The following is an 18854-nucleotide window of genomic DNA, read 5'->3' on the forward strand; positions in this document are numbered from 1 at the left end:
AAATACAAATTGATAACTCGCATAGTTTCAGTAAAGCGATTTGTATATAGTAATACAGATATATTGCGTGGTTGAAGGTTGAACTATGCATATGATAACACATATGGCTCACATGATGTTTGAATACTTTTTCATACACATGTGACAATTGGAATATTTTAAAAATTTAATTCACAATAAAATCATTCCGTTTTCATATTGTGAAAATGGAAATTAGTGTATCATTGTCATTTAGTAGGAATTGAAGTAAGGGAAGTTGATGTTTCATCTCATAGAATACAATTCCAAATTGTCTATACTTTTTCGTCGAACATATTCGCTGCTATTCAAATTCTACTCGAATTCTTTGTATTCTCGTTCCATCAGAAATGTTTTTATCTTAGATAACAATGTCTTTTGCTGCACACTGTTCAGTGCTTTGCTTACTTCCCTATGTTATTTCATGATCATACACAAAAACCAAAATGCAGTAGGTGTGTCGTTATAATAATGAAATAATTGAATCAGCGCTCCATATGAGTCAGTAGTAGTAAATATGTAGAAAAATTCCACTGTCTGCAGATTTAAGTAAGTACTTAATGAAAATCATATAAAATATTAGGGGGATCTGTCAAGAACGATTATTTATCTACGAAACCATTCAGCGTTAGAGGGCAATAAAAGCAAGGGGGATTTCCCATCCTCGTACACGCCTCGCCCTTTCACATTAAACGGTTCGTAAATATTGACTTACAGTCGAGTAGGCGTGAAGATCGGTTCGTCATTTGTGCTCCACGAGTGGCTTCGTTGACAGCTGTAATTTGTATCGTCTGCAGTTTACATTGTTCGCGAGTAAACCGTTTCTCGGTGCCAGCATAACCGTACAGCCTTAAATCAATGTACGCCACGTAACGTTATTGATAAAAGGGGTACGTACGTATGTATCACGTTGCACGACAGTTATATATGCATGAGCTCGTGTTTTCCTCTTTTTCGTACATATATCTCCGATCCGTGAAACACAGAAGGGATAGTTTAAGAGTTTGTGTATTAGGAAATATAATATCTTCGATCACACGTGCACTTTGATACTATTACGCTACATGACATGTTTGCCGAGATGAGATAAGGCCGTTTGTCAATTTGACACAATCTTCTGATTATGAATTTTAGAACGCCCGTGGATGGATTTCACAAATCCATAGGGATCTGAATCTATTTAAAAATCCTCTCTAAATTATATTACGTTAAACAAAAACAAAATTCTATTTATCCCTTCTACTATAACCTTTTTATTCACGAATTCGCTTTATCACAACTCCTATACCCCAGAAACAAATGGTTTCAAAATACCCACTTAGTAGAACCCTTCTCCGCCGACTTGCGAAACAATCGGCAACGGAGCGGAGCCTCAGATGAACCTAGCACAATGCGCGCGGCTAAGTATCGTAATCATCCATCACCGGATTCAAGCCAAACTCGTTGGCTTTCAACGCTAATTGTGTTATCGTTGATCTCATCCCTCGACGACCATTTATTAGTACGCGACCGTGTCTCAGAACTCAAGCAGAATCCTGCTTCTCATTTAAGAACGTTTCGTGGTCGTGTTTACGACGCGAAATTTGGCATAGGAGCTAAACGACAACGATTCAGCGTGGACTACGCTGCGACAGGTGTTGTAACTGTCCCAGATTCCGGTTCGTTTACCAATAGACAGTCTCGCTTAAATATATCAGCAGCTGCGCGGTCGATTTCACAACGGTAGGGTCTGCGGAATCCTTGCGAATCGATATCGCGATCGGTCAAATCGATAGCCGAATCGAGCCAAGCCAGCACAGCCAGCCCCCGTTGCGAAACGAAAAGGAAAGTCGATCTACGTTTGCATCTTTCGGCAGCAGAATGCAATCTACCGACATGGATCTGCGGCCGAGGACCGCCAATTAAGTTTGCAAAACGCCTCGCGTGTATTCACCCGTTTTCTTTGATTGCGTTTGTGAAAGGACCAGGAAGTTTATCCGTAGGATTTTTTTGTGAAAGGACTCTGTAGAGGTCCAAGAGTTGAATCTACCGTTCGTGTTAATTATTCATCTTTTGGGATTTGTGGCTGGATGCTTTTACGGTGCATATCGCGTATTATCTTCGTTGCTAGTTTCCGGAGCTACGCGCTTAACGAAGCGCGTAATTCGAAACTGAAACAATAAGCGATGAGAATTGTTGATACTTGACGCTTGGGTTAGGGTTGTTCTTACGAGTATTGAGATGAAGGTCCACAAATGTCAGCAGCGTTCTTTTCGAATAAGACATTGATAGTTTGCGAAAAGTTGAATGTCTTTGGCTGAATCTTTTGTAGTCCTGATGCTGGTTTTTTTTAGGATAGTGGATATATCGTGAATATATCGTTTGAGTGAGTTGTTTTGGGTTTTACAAGTGGCGGAATCGAGGTCTTCAGGGACGATGCGTAAGTAAAGCGAATCTGTAATTCTTTCTCTGTTCAAGAAATTTTATGCGGATTTAAGAAAGTAATAATTGATCGACGTAAAACCAAGAGTGTATAAAGGACGATTTGTTATTTCTCACTGATTCTTAAGAAATACCATCAATGGAATCTTATTAACAAATAATTCAATATATCGCCGTTCTCTGGTTTACGCTCTAACAATTAAAATAATCTTAGTTGAATTATGTAGAAAGTGGGGAAATGCGTTAAAATGTCTTGAATGTTCAAGAAAAATGTAATGAACAAACGTTTTCTTCACCTTAATAGTAACGTGTACGTGGTGTAGAATTTCTAGTAATATCAGTAATTTTTTCAATTATAAGTGCTGGATATTTCTTTCTGTCCTTTTCTGTAGATGTTTGGTCCGTAGGGACGAAGAAATGGCGCAAGGTTGTTCCTTGAAAATGCAGAATTCTTCTCGAGGCATTAGTAACCGTGGCAACCACTTAATTTCCGTACTTTTCTGTTTATTACTCGCTGAGTTATTGCGTTATCAAGGCAGGAATACGGCACGCTATTTTTGACACGTCCACGTGCAGCATTTAAATGCTTGCCTTGTTTTAGGAGCTCGGTCGTTTCAAGTACTCTGATCATGATGCGAGTTGTAAAAGATAGTATGAAATTTGATTAAATTGAAGTAGAGATATATATATACGTTTAAATGTGGTGTGCGTATAATTTATGTAACATGTAATGGTGAAGATAACGATAACGATGATGGCAATTTTGTAAGAGACAGATTAATTAAGTTAAAAATTATGGATCCTCAGAAGAGATTAAATTTATCAAAAAATATGTGCTTGAGTACCTTTTTATAAATTTATAGATACCTATTACTTGGACATATAGCAATAAAAATTCGTCAATTATTAATATACCTAATTATCTTTCTCCGTCGAATTAATTATCGATAAATGTCAATTAACATCCAATATCACTGACAAAGCGAGCGATTTAGTATCTAAAATTCCCATATAATCATAAATATCGTCATATTAATATCATAAGATTCATATAAATATGTATAAAATGTATTGAATAAGAATTTTTACCTCTTAATACTCCACAACGAAAAAAATCCAAAATTGAAAAAATAAACTTCCATCAAAATCAATTAGAGGTTTCAAACATCTCGTAAATCATAGCGGACGCACAATGCCGCAAAATTAATTAATAACCACTGGCAATTAATTACCTGCACCGAATAAAACAGAAGAAAGTTGGCGGCGGTTGGTGGGTCTCGAACAAAAGAGAGGCGTCGCGACGTCGTCGTTAATCGTCTTCGGGATAATTACGCGATTCAACCATTGGATTTTTGCGCGGAAACGCCGCGCTGCCCGAAAGCTCGTTGTTGCCGCATCGTGATTTCAATTCGCCGCCGAGCCTCTTTGCTCTTCTATATTTTTTTTATTTTTCTCTCTTTCTCTCTCTCTCTCTCTCTCTCTGTCTATCGCCACGAGCTCGAGCTTTTGTACGGTTCTCGCTGTCTGATTTTTGCATACCAAAAGCCACGGAATGTCGCTGCGCGAACGTTTGAACCCGCCTCGACCAATTACGTTCCGTGAATTACATCGCGACGCATCGCTTACAGAAATGTCGTTTTTGATTTTCGCGACGATGTCTCGTGATTCTGAAACGAATCCACCAGTCATGTTACACAGGTTAGCGTTTTAGAGTTTTAGAGGCTTTAGATTCTGTGTGTAATCGCAGACGAATTGTTTGATAAGAGGATTTTGTGATAAATGAGAAACCTAGTTTTCTTCTCTTAAATGTTCCAGAGCGCATTTAGCTGTGGCTTTTTCTGAAAATCAGTGCCCTCGGCATGTTATTTTTAGATAATTGGTGATTGTGAAGAAATCGACGACGAAATGACATTTAAGCGTAGCAAGGCCAAACGTGTTTAATTTCAAAGCTAATTGCGTAGATAGGTGACAAGTGATATCAAAATGACTTTGAAATCGGTTCTTTCATTATCAGCATAATTACTGACAAAGCGTTTCGTGTTTCCTTAATGTTACAACTCACTTTCAGTTACTTTCCTCATCTTTACTTAAAGACGCAACAAAATTCTATGCCATTCTCCCGATTTCATTGCATTCGAGATGATTTATTACACAAGTTGTGCATGAAATTTTAACTGGACCATATACGAAAATATACATATATATCAAAATATTATCCGGAAGTAGAAATAAATTACGGAAATTCATAAATTATGCAAAAAACAAATTTAGCATAAAACTTGCTACTTCTATATTTAATTCACGTACATGTATCCTGACGAAGATACTCGAATTTTTATGATTCAATGTCACTTTTGTTTCAACAAGCAAACAAACATTTAAAATAGCACAAAATTAAAATAAAAGGATTACAAATATTAATGTACCTATTAAAAGAATAGTATACAATTATTAACCTACACTTACTAACGTAAAAGATATTATCAAATGAATACACTAAGAAAAGTGGCAAAATTCTTAATGTATTAAGAAATTTAACAATAAGATAGGAACGGTATATGAACATCAATTCTTTCACATAATATTTTCCTATCGAATTGAAAAAATTGTTTAATGATATAAAGAAGATACAATTGGATAGTAAATGATCGAAAGAAGGAAAGAACTTCAGACTTTAGATCTATGATTTCTTTACTGAGGTTCTTGATAAGCTAACAGTAGTCGTCATTTGTACAGCAACTGTTTCTCCTTCGAGCAAGGATGACACGCGTCGAAAAGCAACAAACACCTTTAGCGCTTGTTGCGTCTTCAACCATGCGCAGGTTACGTAATATTACAGATATTACTGATACATTATCACAGCGTCATTACTGCGTTGCTCGTAAACTTGGTCGTCAGTAAATCGAATACCATCTGCGTCATCTAACGCGTTGCTCTTCTGTCGTGATAATTATGAACCGTGTGATAATCAACAAGAAAGTTGCTGCATAAAAACTGCTTTGTGTTAGCAATTACCTGACATTTTATAATACTTGTTATCTCTCGAAATGCGTCATTGCCAGGTAATTAACGGTTCGAGCTTTGATTCGAGGTCATACTTTGATAAATCTATCTGCAATATACGATCTGTGATATTAAGGGGATTTTGATATATCTAAACTCCATCTTTCACATTTTTAATTTAACAAGATTTTTTCATTTGTACATTTTCAATTTGTGTTTGCAGTACAGCACGGGAATATTTAAAAGTTTGCTGAAATCAACGTTGTATTCGTTTGTATTCCTAATTCATTTAAGTATGAATTTTTTATTAAATTTGTGTTTGGAATAATACTAATATTTGGTAGAATCGACAATTAATTTATTAAAATTTATAGGTTTGATAATTGAGAAGTTGTGCATATTGAAGCTTTTATTAGTTTTAACGTTGTAGGACAGAACAGTTTAGAAAATAGTATATGAAAGATTGTGAGGTTCTTTTCAAGGTATTATAAAGATTGATAAAATCCATGTGTAAAAGTAGATGACATAAAAATGATGTAAGCAGGAAATCAATCAGTATCGTTTCCTTATCAGTTATCGAAATATACAGCGAAAGAAGTTATCAGATACAAGTAAATCGTTGAACAATATTTCGATTATGTGCTGATGAAATTGTAATTGTAATTGGTTGTAATGAAAAATAACATAGGGAGAAAAATAAAAGCTTCTTTTAACCACACTATAATCAATAGCATAACTGAATCACAGTTGCGTGTTTCAAAAAATCTCATACCACAAAGCAGAAACTTTTCCAATATTCTTAAGCGATATTATTATTATTATAAGAACAAACATTTATACTCTAAAAAAATATTGCAAAATCCAATCTGACATTGCATAAAGTCTCCCTTAATAATTTCTAAATAAATTTAAATAGCTCTTCAAATATCTAAATACTAAATCTGTCGCCTAAATTCTAAGTAAATAACTAAATATTTTAAATACGAATTATTTCACTTATTGTTAGAAAATAACATCGTTCATACACAGAAGAAGTCAGTCGCATGCTTCTCGTTACTAAACTACTCTAACAATAAATGCCGACATGTACTATAGAATCTATTTTTGTTAGTATATTTTATTTCCAAAATTCAAATAATCATCTGTATTTATATTTATAAAGAACATAACACGAAAAAGAGAAAGCGAAAAGACACATCTTTGCAGATCACGCGTTTCTCTTCTCACGGTCGCGGGCAGATCCAATTTCGCAATCCTGTTATTTCGGATATTATTATCGTTGAGGAAACAGTCGTAAAAGTCGTGCAACGAAGGTGCTGCGATTAACACGTTCCACCTAAAATTTGCACGCGTTCCGCGAACGTTTTTCCCTTAGAACTGAGATAATAATAGCCATTAGCGGCGTTAATTATCGGGCTTATCGCGAAATTTATCTCTTCAAGGTTGCCTACATTGGTGTGCATTACCGGAATAGGTATTATTATAAGTGACCTGCACTACACTTTACCCCACGTTTCGCTCGTTTGTGAATCAGGGTAGCAACTAATGCCTCGTTCTTTTTCCAGTCAACGTCCTAATTTACGCATGCCTGTCTTCAAACACGTTTGACACCCACTTCACTCGATTCATAAAGTTTATTTTGACGAGTGGAGAAAAATGATGTTGCAAATAATTTCCCAAATTGGTTAGTACCAAGGTGATGCATAAGCTCGTACGATTTTTACATATATTCCTTTGTATTATTTTGTCGAACGACTAAAATTATTTGATTTATACGTGGAAAAATATACTATTTTCTTCGTCGCTCCTGCTTTGAAGTTCTACCTCCAGTAGTGAAACAGAAGTATACGTTTTTCTAATTTTTCCATATTCCTTTCTGAGCAAATAATGATGAAATGCAATGAATTAATCGAACGAGATATAGGACACCAAGAAACCAAGACCGACATAGCATTAACATATAAAACAAATAACTTTATTCGCTCTAAAATATAGTAGAAGGAAATATATCAAGAAAATGCACGACCTTATGAACCACCTTAATATATTCACCATTTTATCAAACAAATTATGCAACACAATTGCATCAATATCTATATATAAATTGAAAGTTTCGCGATTCTACCGCAGCTATGCAACAAGCAAAATCAATCCACCGACAAAAAAGCGATAACTACTCTTAAAAGTGAAAATTTCATCCTCTGGTGTATAATTTCGCAAGATAATAAATAATCCATTTCAATTTGTCTGGACTGTGTTCGTTAAATAAATAACGCTACCATTAATACGTCTCTGACATCTTTCGAAAAGTTGATCTCCGGTTTGCTCAATTACAGAGCGCGGTGCGCTGTATTTTTCACCATGAATTCGTAATGCTTCCCCGTTCGTCCGACAACGATAGCTCTCCGCGCGTTCAAGTACGCGGCAATGGATCGAAAACACCTCGTTTCCTATAATTGCACGGCAAACAGTGGTTAATTACCTCCTCGACTGGCTTTTAAAACATGGTTACATAATGCAAACGTGCCGGAGAGTTCGGTACCGTTATTCGTCCGGCCATCACTCGTGCAATCTCATATTTTCGATGAAAAAGCAGGAAAGAAAAATACGAGTATGTAAATAGCAAAGAGCGTATCCATCAGAGAAATCAGTCTGCTGCATTATTCCGAATAAATCTTCAATTACATTTCTTTCATTGTCGCTGTTAGGATCGTTTTTATTGTTCGAGGCTTTTCAACGAGGATAATTTCAACTCGTACAAATATTGTAATTAAATTTACCGAGAATATCTGCTAGCATTGATAATTACCACGTATAATCACGGATTGGAGTTGAGTGATTTATCACAGAGATATCAATGTTGAATTTATTTCACGTTTGATTTGGCGTGTTTGATTTTCGGCTGTTGGATTTTTCTGGGCTGCACGTGTTATTCGAACGCCCTGCTATTCTGGCACACTCGATTTCATGATAAAAAATTGATAATTATTTACTAAGGTAATTCATTTTGTCATTTCATTATACTCTTGACGCAAGTTTCTTTTAATTGGAATATGACGTCTGTTCATTGTTTGCAATATTCTCGCCGATCGCATAACTGCCTCATGTAACAACGAATTACTCGGTTAGTGTATTAAAACAGGTAATTCCTGAAGTTGACTGAAGACATGTTAATGAGTTGCTCAAACGCGTCTGGGAATAATTGGAAAGAATACTTCCAAGCAACTGGTTAAAGACCAATTAACAGTCGATAACAGAGAATATTATGTACACATAGCGCGTATTATAGGTTTATAAAAAACGAAGAACGCTAATTGTTCACCTGTTCAAGGCTCGAAAATTTCCTGTCTAGACTCTGTGGCGGTAAACTTTCCATGCACAAACAAAGAACTTTATCTGGTATCTGGCTGAATCTCTTGTTCCACTAAAAGCAATTTAAAGATACAAAAGTACATGAATACACTCACAAGTATTAGAATATTTACAGAAAAGCAATTAATCCGAGAAGATATTTAGAAGCTGTAGAAACTTTCAGGATTCTTATTTCGTTTGAAGGATCTCGTAAATTATAAACGATTAATATCTTACCTTGTATATATGTACGTTGTATAGCCGATGAATTTTTATATTATAATATTTCGCGTTCTTTGATCCCACATAACACGTTTAGAATTTTTCGAACTTCTTCTCTACTTTATTTAAAATCTTTTCGACGAGGTCTCAGCTTTAAATCAAAGAATTGAGCACGCCAATGTCTAACTCTCGATTGATTATTTTTCTATAATGGTAGCAAATAACTTCTACAAATCTTCGTTGCGTGTTCTATATCAATCTTACTTAGGTTTTATCTCATTGATTGCGAACCCATTAAAGTCGATCTGTAACTGGTATGGCTGATCATTTCGTCATATTGGTAATATGTTCAGAAATCCACAAATATGTGATTAAAAAATAAAGAAGTATTCTATGTTATACGTATTATATTATTTCATTCTATATTAAGCGTATTGCATTATTTAAACACTATTAAATTATACGTACATCTATAGATTATTAGATATTGATACACACAACACTTTACGATCGATATTTATTAAATTACCATGAAAGTAAAAGTTATTGAAGTCTGATAGACTTCGCCCTTACGAGTTAATAATCGGTACAGAGATTGCCAAAAGTAAACCACCGACTAATAAAAGGAATACCTAATGTAGGGAAAATGGGGAGAAGAGAAGAGAGGAAGGAATCACGGACAACGTGGAAAGTGGAGCAATAGTGGAGAGTTTCCGGGACGAGCGCGGAGTGGTTCGCGCGATAATCGATCGCCGGTCTAATCGATTCGATACACCCACGCCCGTTCCAATCAGTGGTCGCACGACTTACACAAGACCGCAGCGATTGGTCGATGCACGCCGGTGCACTTCGTTTTCGTTTCGGCATCATCCATCGCGTTTTCCGGCAAGCCATAATTTTTGGCCACGATCACACTGATATCCGCGCGAATTTATAGCCTATACATATTTTGCATCGGTCGCGTGCACCATATGCTCCATGTTTCCCTTTCCGCTATTCGATTTTTTGGAAATTTCCGAAGCCTGTTCTTTATTAGCATAATGTGCACTTTCACGTCCTTTAACGATTAAACGTTTGCAATAAAACTTGAACTGTTGGATCACACATTCTATGTTTTATGATTTATCGTTGTGACCATCCGATTCAAAGGGGTACGAAAATCGTATTTTTATTTATGGAATCACAAAGTAAATGACAATTTGGAAACACTTCGTTACACAATTATAATTATAAGTCAAAGGATAATTTATATAATTACACAACTGTAGAGTAAACGCTATACTTCTAAGCTGTTTTAGCTGTATGATGGTTTTGGTAACTATTGGGTTGGCAACTAAGTGGTTGCGGATTTTGTTATTACCACCTAATGGCAAAATCCGCAATCACTTAGTTGCCAACCCAATAGTTTTTCGTTATTCGTTGGAATTTTTCGCGAATCTCGAATTACATTTTAAATGGTTTACATATCGGTAATATTACACCGTTAACGTATCACACCTCTAAACTATTGTATTCTCTTATTTGTACGTGATAATTTCCAACTCGAAAGTCGAGCAAAGAAAAGAATTGGCGTTCACAGGGATAACGGAACGAACAGTAGATATACGATAATAGGTCGATACAACGCGGTAATAGCGGTATTAATGAGCGATAGCAGGAAAAAGGTAACGGTACCGATAACACACGGTGACAGATGCAGCTGGTGTAATTTGAGGCTGGAATGACACACGATTATTAATTACACACGTGTCATAGGATCGTGAATTTTCATGTCGATTCGACACTTTAACGGGACTCGTATTTGACTGGATTGGATTGGGAATATTGCAAGTAACTTGGAAACCGGATAAGACAACTGACACGATGATCGACAAGATGACTTCTATTGGAAGGATGAATTGTGCGTTCATGAAGAATTGTGGTCATAATGTACGTTATACATTTTTAAGAATTTATATTATTTACTAAGAAGTATATAAAATAGCTGGATCACTATAGATTTTAGAATCTCTACTCTCAGTGTAAAATTTAATTTCATATGTCTTTGTAGAAATATTTAATGAGCTTCATTCATTCATCTATAATGAATAATGTGCTATATTTTTAATACACGTACGTACTTGTTTGCCTTGTACATGTTTCATCTACAAACATTATATTACAGCGGGTGGAAGATACGTTAATTGAACACCTTTACTAAATGGAGAAAGAAAGCTTTCGTTGATACTCATTACGATACAGCGATAATCATTAATTGTGATGAAACGTTTGTTTCTTTGATATTTTTATTTGTGAATCAGTGTATCTATTATCGTTTATCTATTATCGTTATTATCGAAGAATAAATTAGACTTAATTTAGCAGCTTATAATAAAGCAACTTATGAAAAAAGTAGATAACGATGATAATCGAGAAGGCGGATTAATTTAAAAGATAAATATCTTACGAGAGAAATAATATTTTGAAGAAAAATCGTATTTCTGTCATACTTTATTTTCTACAACATTTTTAGATTCAAACAAAAGTGCAACAATTACATTAAAGAATTAACTAGAACTACGTTCAACGAATACCATTCCCAAAACATACAGCTACCTATAGTCACCTAACTCTCAACAAATTAATAAAACAAAAGATAAGAAAACGTTAATCTGATGTTAATAATACAACAGTCTACTCTAAATTGTATTAATCTTCAATATTTTTCAAATAACCATAAGATCCATTAAGATCAGTATCAAATCTACGATCAAACTCGCTTTAATCGTCAACAAACAATTAAGCAGCTAAATTACTCGTCTCTTATATCAGAAACACTGACAATCGATCGTTCAAACGAATCTAATACACAAAGAGTTGCTTTCAACCGCATCATCGATCTTCACGCAGCGTCGCCGTTATTGAAGCCATACTTCTTCGCTGCGCCTCATGCTAATGAGGTTAGTATATCATAACGTCTAGAGAACGAGTGCAGGTCGCAGATAAGTCCTTTATTTATACAAGGAATTAGTATGGCCTCCGTGTGCGCGCGAGTGTACACGACCGCAACACGCGGGTAATGCGCTATTATTCAATGGAGTTGCACGTATATGTGTGCTTGCTGGCAATAAATTGCATCCAGGTAATGCGTATACCCTGCCGTCGGAAGTAAATCTTCGAAGAGGTTACGCCCCCTTTCCAGCCGCATCGAGAACGTTTTCTCGAAACTCGACCGGTTCTACCGAGAAATCGAGAGTCACTCCAAACGTTTCGCTCTGTTTTATAGGTTTTTTAAGGGCTGCGTCTGCCAACATTCGCTGTTCGATAATTTAAGGTTTGCGGTAGGCGAGGAATCGTGAGTTTTGTAAAAATTGGTTTTGGATGGATTTGCCTTACCTAAGTCTCGAGTCGCGAGCGATTTTCATATTTTTTTGTACGAGCTCGCGAACAAAATACATATCTTGTATAGGTTTATCATTAGGAGATTTTCAATGCAGCAAGGAAAAAGAATGAAAATAAAGGAAGAAGAGGGAAATATTCTTTTTTGTATTAACTTGCAACATACAAATGGCGTGGCCTGATGAAATTAGCAGAGTATGTCTAATAGAAGGCGATTTCAACATCGTTCGTGACTGGATCGTTAATTTGCAAAATTAAATCATTTATCTCAGCGTGCAATATTTCAAATACAATCGTTGGCATTCGTCGTATTACGATCATAACCTTAAGCATATATAGAGAGTTGCCGAGGAAATATAACGCACGAAATAAATTGGCTTCATTCGATCAATTCTTCGGTATAATCGTAATAGACTTTCATCTGAAAGAGCTAACTCGATTGCTCTATGCAATAATTCCTATGTAATATTGTTTCATTAAAAATTGATTGACTCGCGAGTCGTCACGTTATTATTGGATTTTTGGATTTCATGTTTTATTAAATGAAAAACGAGCTTCCTTAATTACCTCATTAGTGGAATTATAATTAAACGATTTCAAATAGTTCGTTTCGAAGGAGCACCGTTTCGTCGAAAACCATTTATTTTTAGTAATTACACACTTGTCGCCACTGCGCGAGACAGAACACGGTGACAGAACAGCGTTCATTAGAAATACAGTAAGATCGATAATGGAACCTGCGAACCTTGACCCAGCCATAGTTACGTCAATGACAATGTTTCAATAGCACAATGGAATCCGGAAGACGTGGCTGAGAAATTCATTCGATTTCCAGGCAACGATGATTTTCATCTTTCATTTCGTCTCGATGAGGAAATCGATGGTAGTCGACGATAAGGCAGTGTGGTTTGTAGGCAGAAAGCGTCCTTTTCGAGCATTCGAGTGAAAGTCGGTCAAGGGATTGGTGAAAATTGGAACGAGGCGTTGACTTCAAAAAAACAAAAAGCGAAGTTGAAGAATATATAGCGACTTGCGAATATATTTCAAGAGTTTCATAAATATACGCTGCTCAAAAAACTTACAATTAGAGTATCGTTTCTCGTATTTTTTATTTTTATGCATAACGTGTGTCTGCGCATTCTTTTCTTTTTTCAATCTTCATACAAATCTTTTTGGTTTCTTCCATTTTTTTTTCTTTGCTGGTATTTCACAGCTTTTTTTACGAACAAGTAGCTGTTTCAATGCTCTCGCTTATGTGAGTGATAATTATCTTTATTCACGCAGAGCGCCTTGTTTTCTTCCAATTTTTTCTACACTATTTCACACCTGTTTCCTACGTAAATTTCGAAAAATTATTAAGATTCAGCACACAGGTTTTATCACTGTAAGAATTATTATACTACGTAAAGAATAAGAATGAAATGAAAAAAAGTTCCACGCATTGCCGTAATCTTCGTTAAGTCTGGCCCCTTGTTTTGTTCCTAGTTTTTGCCATAGCACTTCGTACATCTGTTATCTATTGTATAAACAATTGGTTAAAAAGTTGACGTGTTTTTGCTGTGTTTAGTCTTCCTTGAGTACGCTCGAATGAAAGTGTGCCCATGCGAGTTTCATTTCAAACGAGCGAACTTGATACGCGTTGTCCGGCCGCAACCGGTATAATCCACTTTGAGTGTATTCTTTGCTCTGCAAGCTTCTTATTGCGTAAACCACAAACATTTTTCTGCAAATGGAGATTGTTAATGATTCCATTATTACTCATGGTTACAAATATTAACTATTTTTATTTATTTTTGTCTATCTCGAATTGATTATTACTTAGCTCGAATTTTAATCGAAGGTATTAGAGTTTTCCAAAGAGAATAATTTCCAGATAAACTGCTATCAATATTTTATGCATGATGAATACCTAATTGGAATATGATACGTCTTTAAGCGATACGGTCATGCATCATTAATGTTCTAATGAAAGTACAATTGATATTCCCATCTGTCACATTCTGTATGCTAATGAGCTTATACGGTGTCTTCGTATATCATTAATTCACGTTGATATTGCTTTGTGTCTCATTTCTACCTCTCAAATTACAATTTCCAGAGGGGTCAAAAGCAATACGTATGAAAAATTTAAATATCGTAGTTGCACGACAGTATCGATCGATCCAAGCGGAAACCTAGCATCTTCGTTATATACGAAATATACAAATATCGTTGTTAGAATATTCCACACGTATTAATATAACGCACATATTGTTATTCAAACTTCGTACAACGCAAAAAACTATACAACTTCACGGACCAAATAGAATTAATCGAAGCCCTACGAGGATTAGAAAGAGATTCTAGCAAAAATGCTGTTACTTGCAAAAATATCCAACGTTAGAACTGCTAATAACTGAAGTATAAAACTTGCGATCAGCAAATGGAAATAAAAGTTGCATGAGGAAGACGTGCGGTATAAGAAGAAAAAGTATCTTCCGTCTATATATTTTACAAAAAGAGTTACTCAAGTATCCAAAAATGTGACAAATTTATAAAAATTTCCATGGAAAATTACTAATTGACCAATTTTAGTCATTGGTCATTGTACTACTCTGGCGCTTCTAATATCAACCTTTTCTGAATCTTTCCATATTTTTGTTTCAAGGCTCATATTTAAACAAACAGAAGGAATTTTTATTTTGATATTTCGCAAATAATCTCAACCATACCAAAAATTGGAAAAGAATACGTAATTTTATGCTGCATAAAATTTAAAAGACCTTGGAGGAATAAATGAAGAAGAACGGGTTGAGAAAGATCCAAAGAACCAGTATAGTAGAGTTTAGAAGAGAATAATAATAGAAAAGAATGATAATTGTTCTGTAGAAGAGAATAATAATTGCTCGAGAAAATAAAATGAATGAAATTATTTTACGTCGGATACAAGCACGCAGAAGAGAAGAAAAGGCTCCAAAAAAGTAAATAATCCACGTGTTTAACGAAGAAATCGAGGGAAAATAGGGACAGAAGGGGAAACCTAGAGAGTATCCTAATCTACCGCACGCGGAATTAATGTTAGGTCTATTCTAATAGTAATCCTCCACGTCTTCCTCCGCATCGCATATGTTGCCTTGATGCGCACGCGGAACTTTCCTCGTGCAAATAAGGAGCTGGAGCGTAAGTTGCCACCCATTACGCGATACACACTGGCGCATGAAACTATATTGTTACGACCTTTCCTGATGAACCTTTTTGTTCTGGAAAGGAAGTTGGTATTTGGGGCGGTAGTACCACGATAAAATTGATTAGGACGCGGAGAAAATATGACTGATTAATTGTGACAGTTCTATCCCTATATCTTATAGTCTTCTGATTAGGTGTGGGTTTTAAACGAATTGAGAAAATAAAATGGTAAATATAGATTTTAGAAATAAATATTGTCAATAAATACAAGAAATGCATTCCTGTTACATGAAAACTGTGGACTTTTGATATTTACCATGTTTGGAATTAATTAAATTTACTTATTTCTCTATACACCATACTCTTAACATTATAATATTGTAATAATATTATTCGTGCAATAAAATTGATCACCTATTCTATTGGCTAATATTACTAGATCGTAAATAATTGTGCAGGAAGACTCAGAAAGCAAAAATTATTAGCAAACAATTCCATAAAAGAAACATGAAAACAATGAGAGTATTGCATAACTAGCAATAATCTTTGTTATCTTATCTATTGGATAAGAAAACAAAAGCTGTGTCGCTTATATTTCACAGACTTAATATAGTTTCTAGATTAAGGATAATTTCATATATCTTTATATTATTCCTCAATAAAACCTGCAACCCCTTTATTTCCAATTCATTATAATTGCTATCCACGCAATTAACGCCCACATCAATCGTTTCCGTTACGCGCTTCCTCGATTCACACAGATCCCGCTCATCGTCCTTCGTCTGACCAGACACTTACTCATTCTACTAACAAACGATCTGAAGCCAACCCACGCAGTTCTATTCTCAATTTCAATCTTCAAACAACTTCACCGTACTTTTTCCATTTATGTACAATTCCTGCAAAAAGAACTTACAAGCACATTTTAATTGCCAACTTCATTCATTTATCGTAAATAAAATAAACTATTGCCTCTTCTTCGCTAAAATAAATTACTCTCTCTTTCTCCGCCAAAGAACAGTAAAAGATTTTCATGCTTCTGCCACTTAAAATAAATGCATCCCCGATAAAAAAAAAAAAAAAAAAAAGAAAAGAAAAGAAAAGAAAGAAAACTACAGTTCGAAGAATAGGTAATTGTATTTTAGCTGTAACGAATGTGCTAACGAGAATTCCCTTTCATGGGAATTAAAAGCGTGCCAGAAACTCTGGATGAGAATTAACCAAATTGCAGCGTTGGTGATGGGAGACTTCAACAAACTCTGCGACGAAATTAAGACGTTGAGGGAACCCGTTGAATTACTCCACGTAGACGTCCTAGACGTAGGTCGTCGAATATTTCGCTTTTATATGTACATGTGTTTACATGTGTAAGGCTTTGTGTGAAGAAATGATGTTTCGGATGGCGCCACCGGCAGCGCGGCACCTACGGGCGGGTCCACACTAGGTCACGGGTCGATTTTCACCACGTAACGTTCCAATTCGCGCTTGATATTGATCTGAGCTTTTCCGCCCACGTTACAAACCGCCTTCCGGGCTGGCGTGGCTCCGCGTGCTCGCGCGAGAGGGTTGAAAGCGTTCTCGCCGGCCGCGCGGCCCCAAAGGCTTCCGGAGAATTCGAGAGTGGTCAGAAATCGAGATCCGCCAGCTTTTAGGGCGTCGCGGCTCTCTTTGATGCATCCTTAGCCGCGTGTAATGGAGCGAAACTCGGGATACGAGAGAAATTCAGAGTATCTTCATTTCTTTCTGCCGTTTCTTTTTCTTCTCAGCTTTTTTCATTCTTCCTTTCTTTTTTCCATTGTTCAGGGAAGAAGTTTCGAGAGCTTTTGTTTCGAGAGAGGTTAGTGTTCAACAATAAAATTATTTTTTTATCGATTACAGATAATTTGACGAATGATACGGAAGACATAGAATAAAGTGAAAAATATACACTTCCGTCGATAAGTCATTTGCCTAGTTTGTGCAAAATTTTTTAGAATTAAACATTTGTATAAAAAATTCTTTTCACGTTGCTTCGTCCATTATTTTGAGATTTGTGCCGGTGATTATGAAAGTGGCCTAAGTCACAGATTTTTCGTCTCGAGATATTTAAAAGTATTGCGTTTGATGTATGAACTGAATTCTGTTGAACGATGCAACAACCAATTCGCTCCACCAGTTGAATTTTTACAAAAGAGCTTTGCAAAGATGATTTCACATTATTACAATGCAAATAGACGCGAAGCAAAATGAGCGATAAATTCATTTTCTTTTTCGTTATTGATTTAGGCCACTTTCATAATCACCTGCACATTTGACGTAAGTGCTGACTTTATTTCACAATACAGGTTATTTGATGGTATAAAAACTTGCATATTTTAATTCGTCCAAGTATTCGGTAAATAATCCAAAAGATCATGCGTTCACTCTAACAATCATTTTGCTCAATACAAGCAAGCGTACGATTTATGAACAGGACTGTACGTGATATGATTAGCGAAGGTAATTTAATTATTTGATTTCGATCTTATATTTACTTTATCGTTTTATCTTCCATTATGTTATATTTACTTTATCTTTTTATCTTCTATTATGTTATATTTACTTTATCTCTTCTTGATTCTCTTTGCGAATTTTAATTCTTTTTTCCATTATTTTCCTTTATCGTTGGGAGAAGAATTTTGGAAGTTTCTGTCGTAAAAATAGCCTCAGTATTTAAATTTCAATAATATATTGTTTGATGACATAAAATATAATTTTATGAATGATATGAAGAAAACGTCGATAAAAATGTATCTCATTTTCACGATCTCTGTTGTATGAAATAGAATAACACAGTGTTATTATGTCGCGAAGATTCTCGAATGACTTGCGACTCTGGTTTCTGGAAAAAGACTTCGAGCGTGTAGTTCTATTTTAAAGTACCCGTAACCTTAGATTATAGAAGACTTGCTTGATTTTATGGGATCGCGTATTACGTCTATACGAAACAAAAGAAAGTGGAAATGCCATGAAATATCATCCACGAACAACTTGTATGATACATCTGTATGTCCCATATTTTTATTTTTTACTCTTCTTCGCTTTTGGTGTATTTATATATTTCATACATATAAATACGAAAAAAAGATTGAGATTTTTTAATTATCTTATCATAATATAACCCAATTTATCTCGAAATTTAATTCCAATACCGAAATATAGTTTGTATTGAAATTCACATATGTGAAAACGTTAATTTTCGAGAAATACGAAGAAATAAAGAAGTTAAGATGATAACGTACATAAACTACATAAACTACATTAACGCTACAAGTCCA

At 35.3% G+C, this 18854-nt stretch overlaps 1 protein-coding gene across 1 annotated transcript in view; it reads left to right on the top strand.

Annotated features, from left to right (window-relative positions):
* Positions 1-18854, top strand: part of LOC117239730 (protein Tob1-like) — a 122429-nt gene that overhangs the window by 1445 nt on the left and 102130 nt on the right. The window lies entirely within an intron of this gene.

This window comes from Bombus vosnesenskii, unplaced genomic scaffold (assembly GCF_011952255.1).
Source record: "Bombus vosnesenskii isolate JDL3184/JDL3185 unplaced genomic scaffold, Bvos_JDL3184-5_v1.1 scf7180000014105, whole genome shotgun sequence".
Classification (NCBI taxonomy): domain Eukaryota; kingdom Metazoa; phylum Arthropoda; class Insecta; order Hymenoptera; family Apidae; genus Bombus; species Bombus vosnesenskii.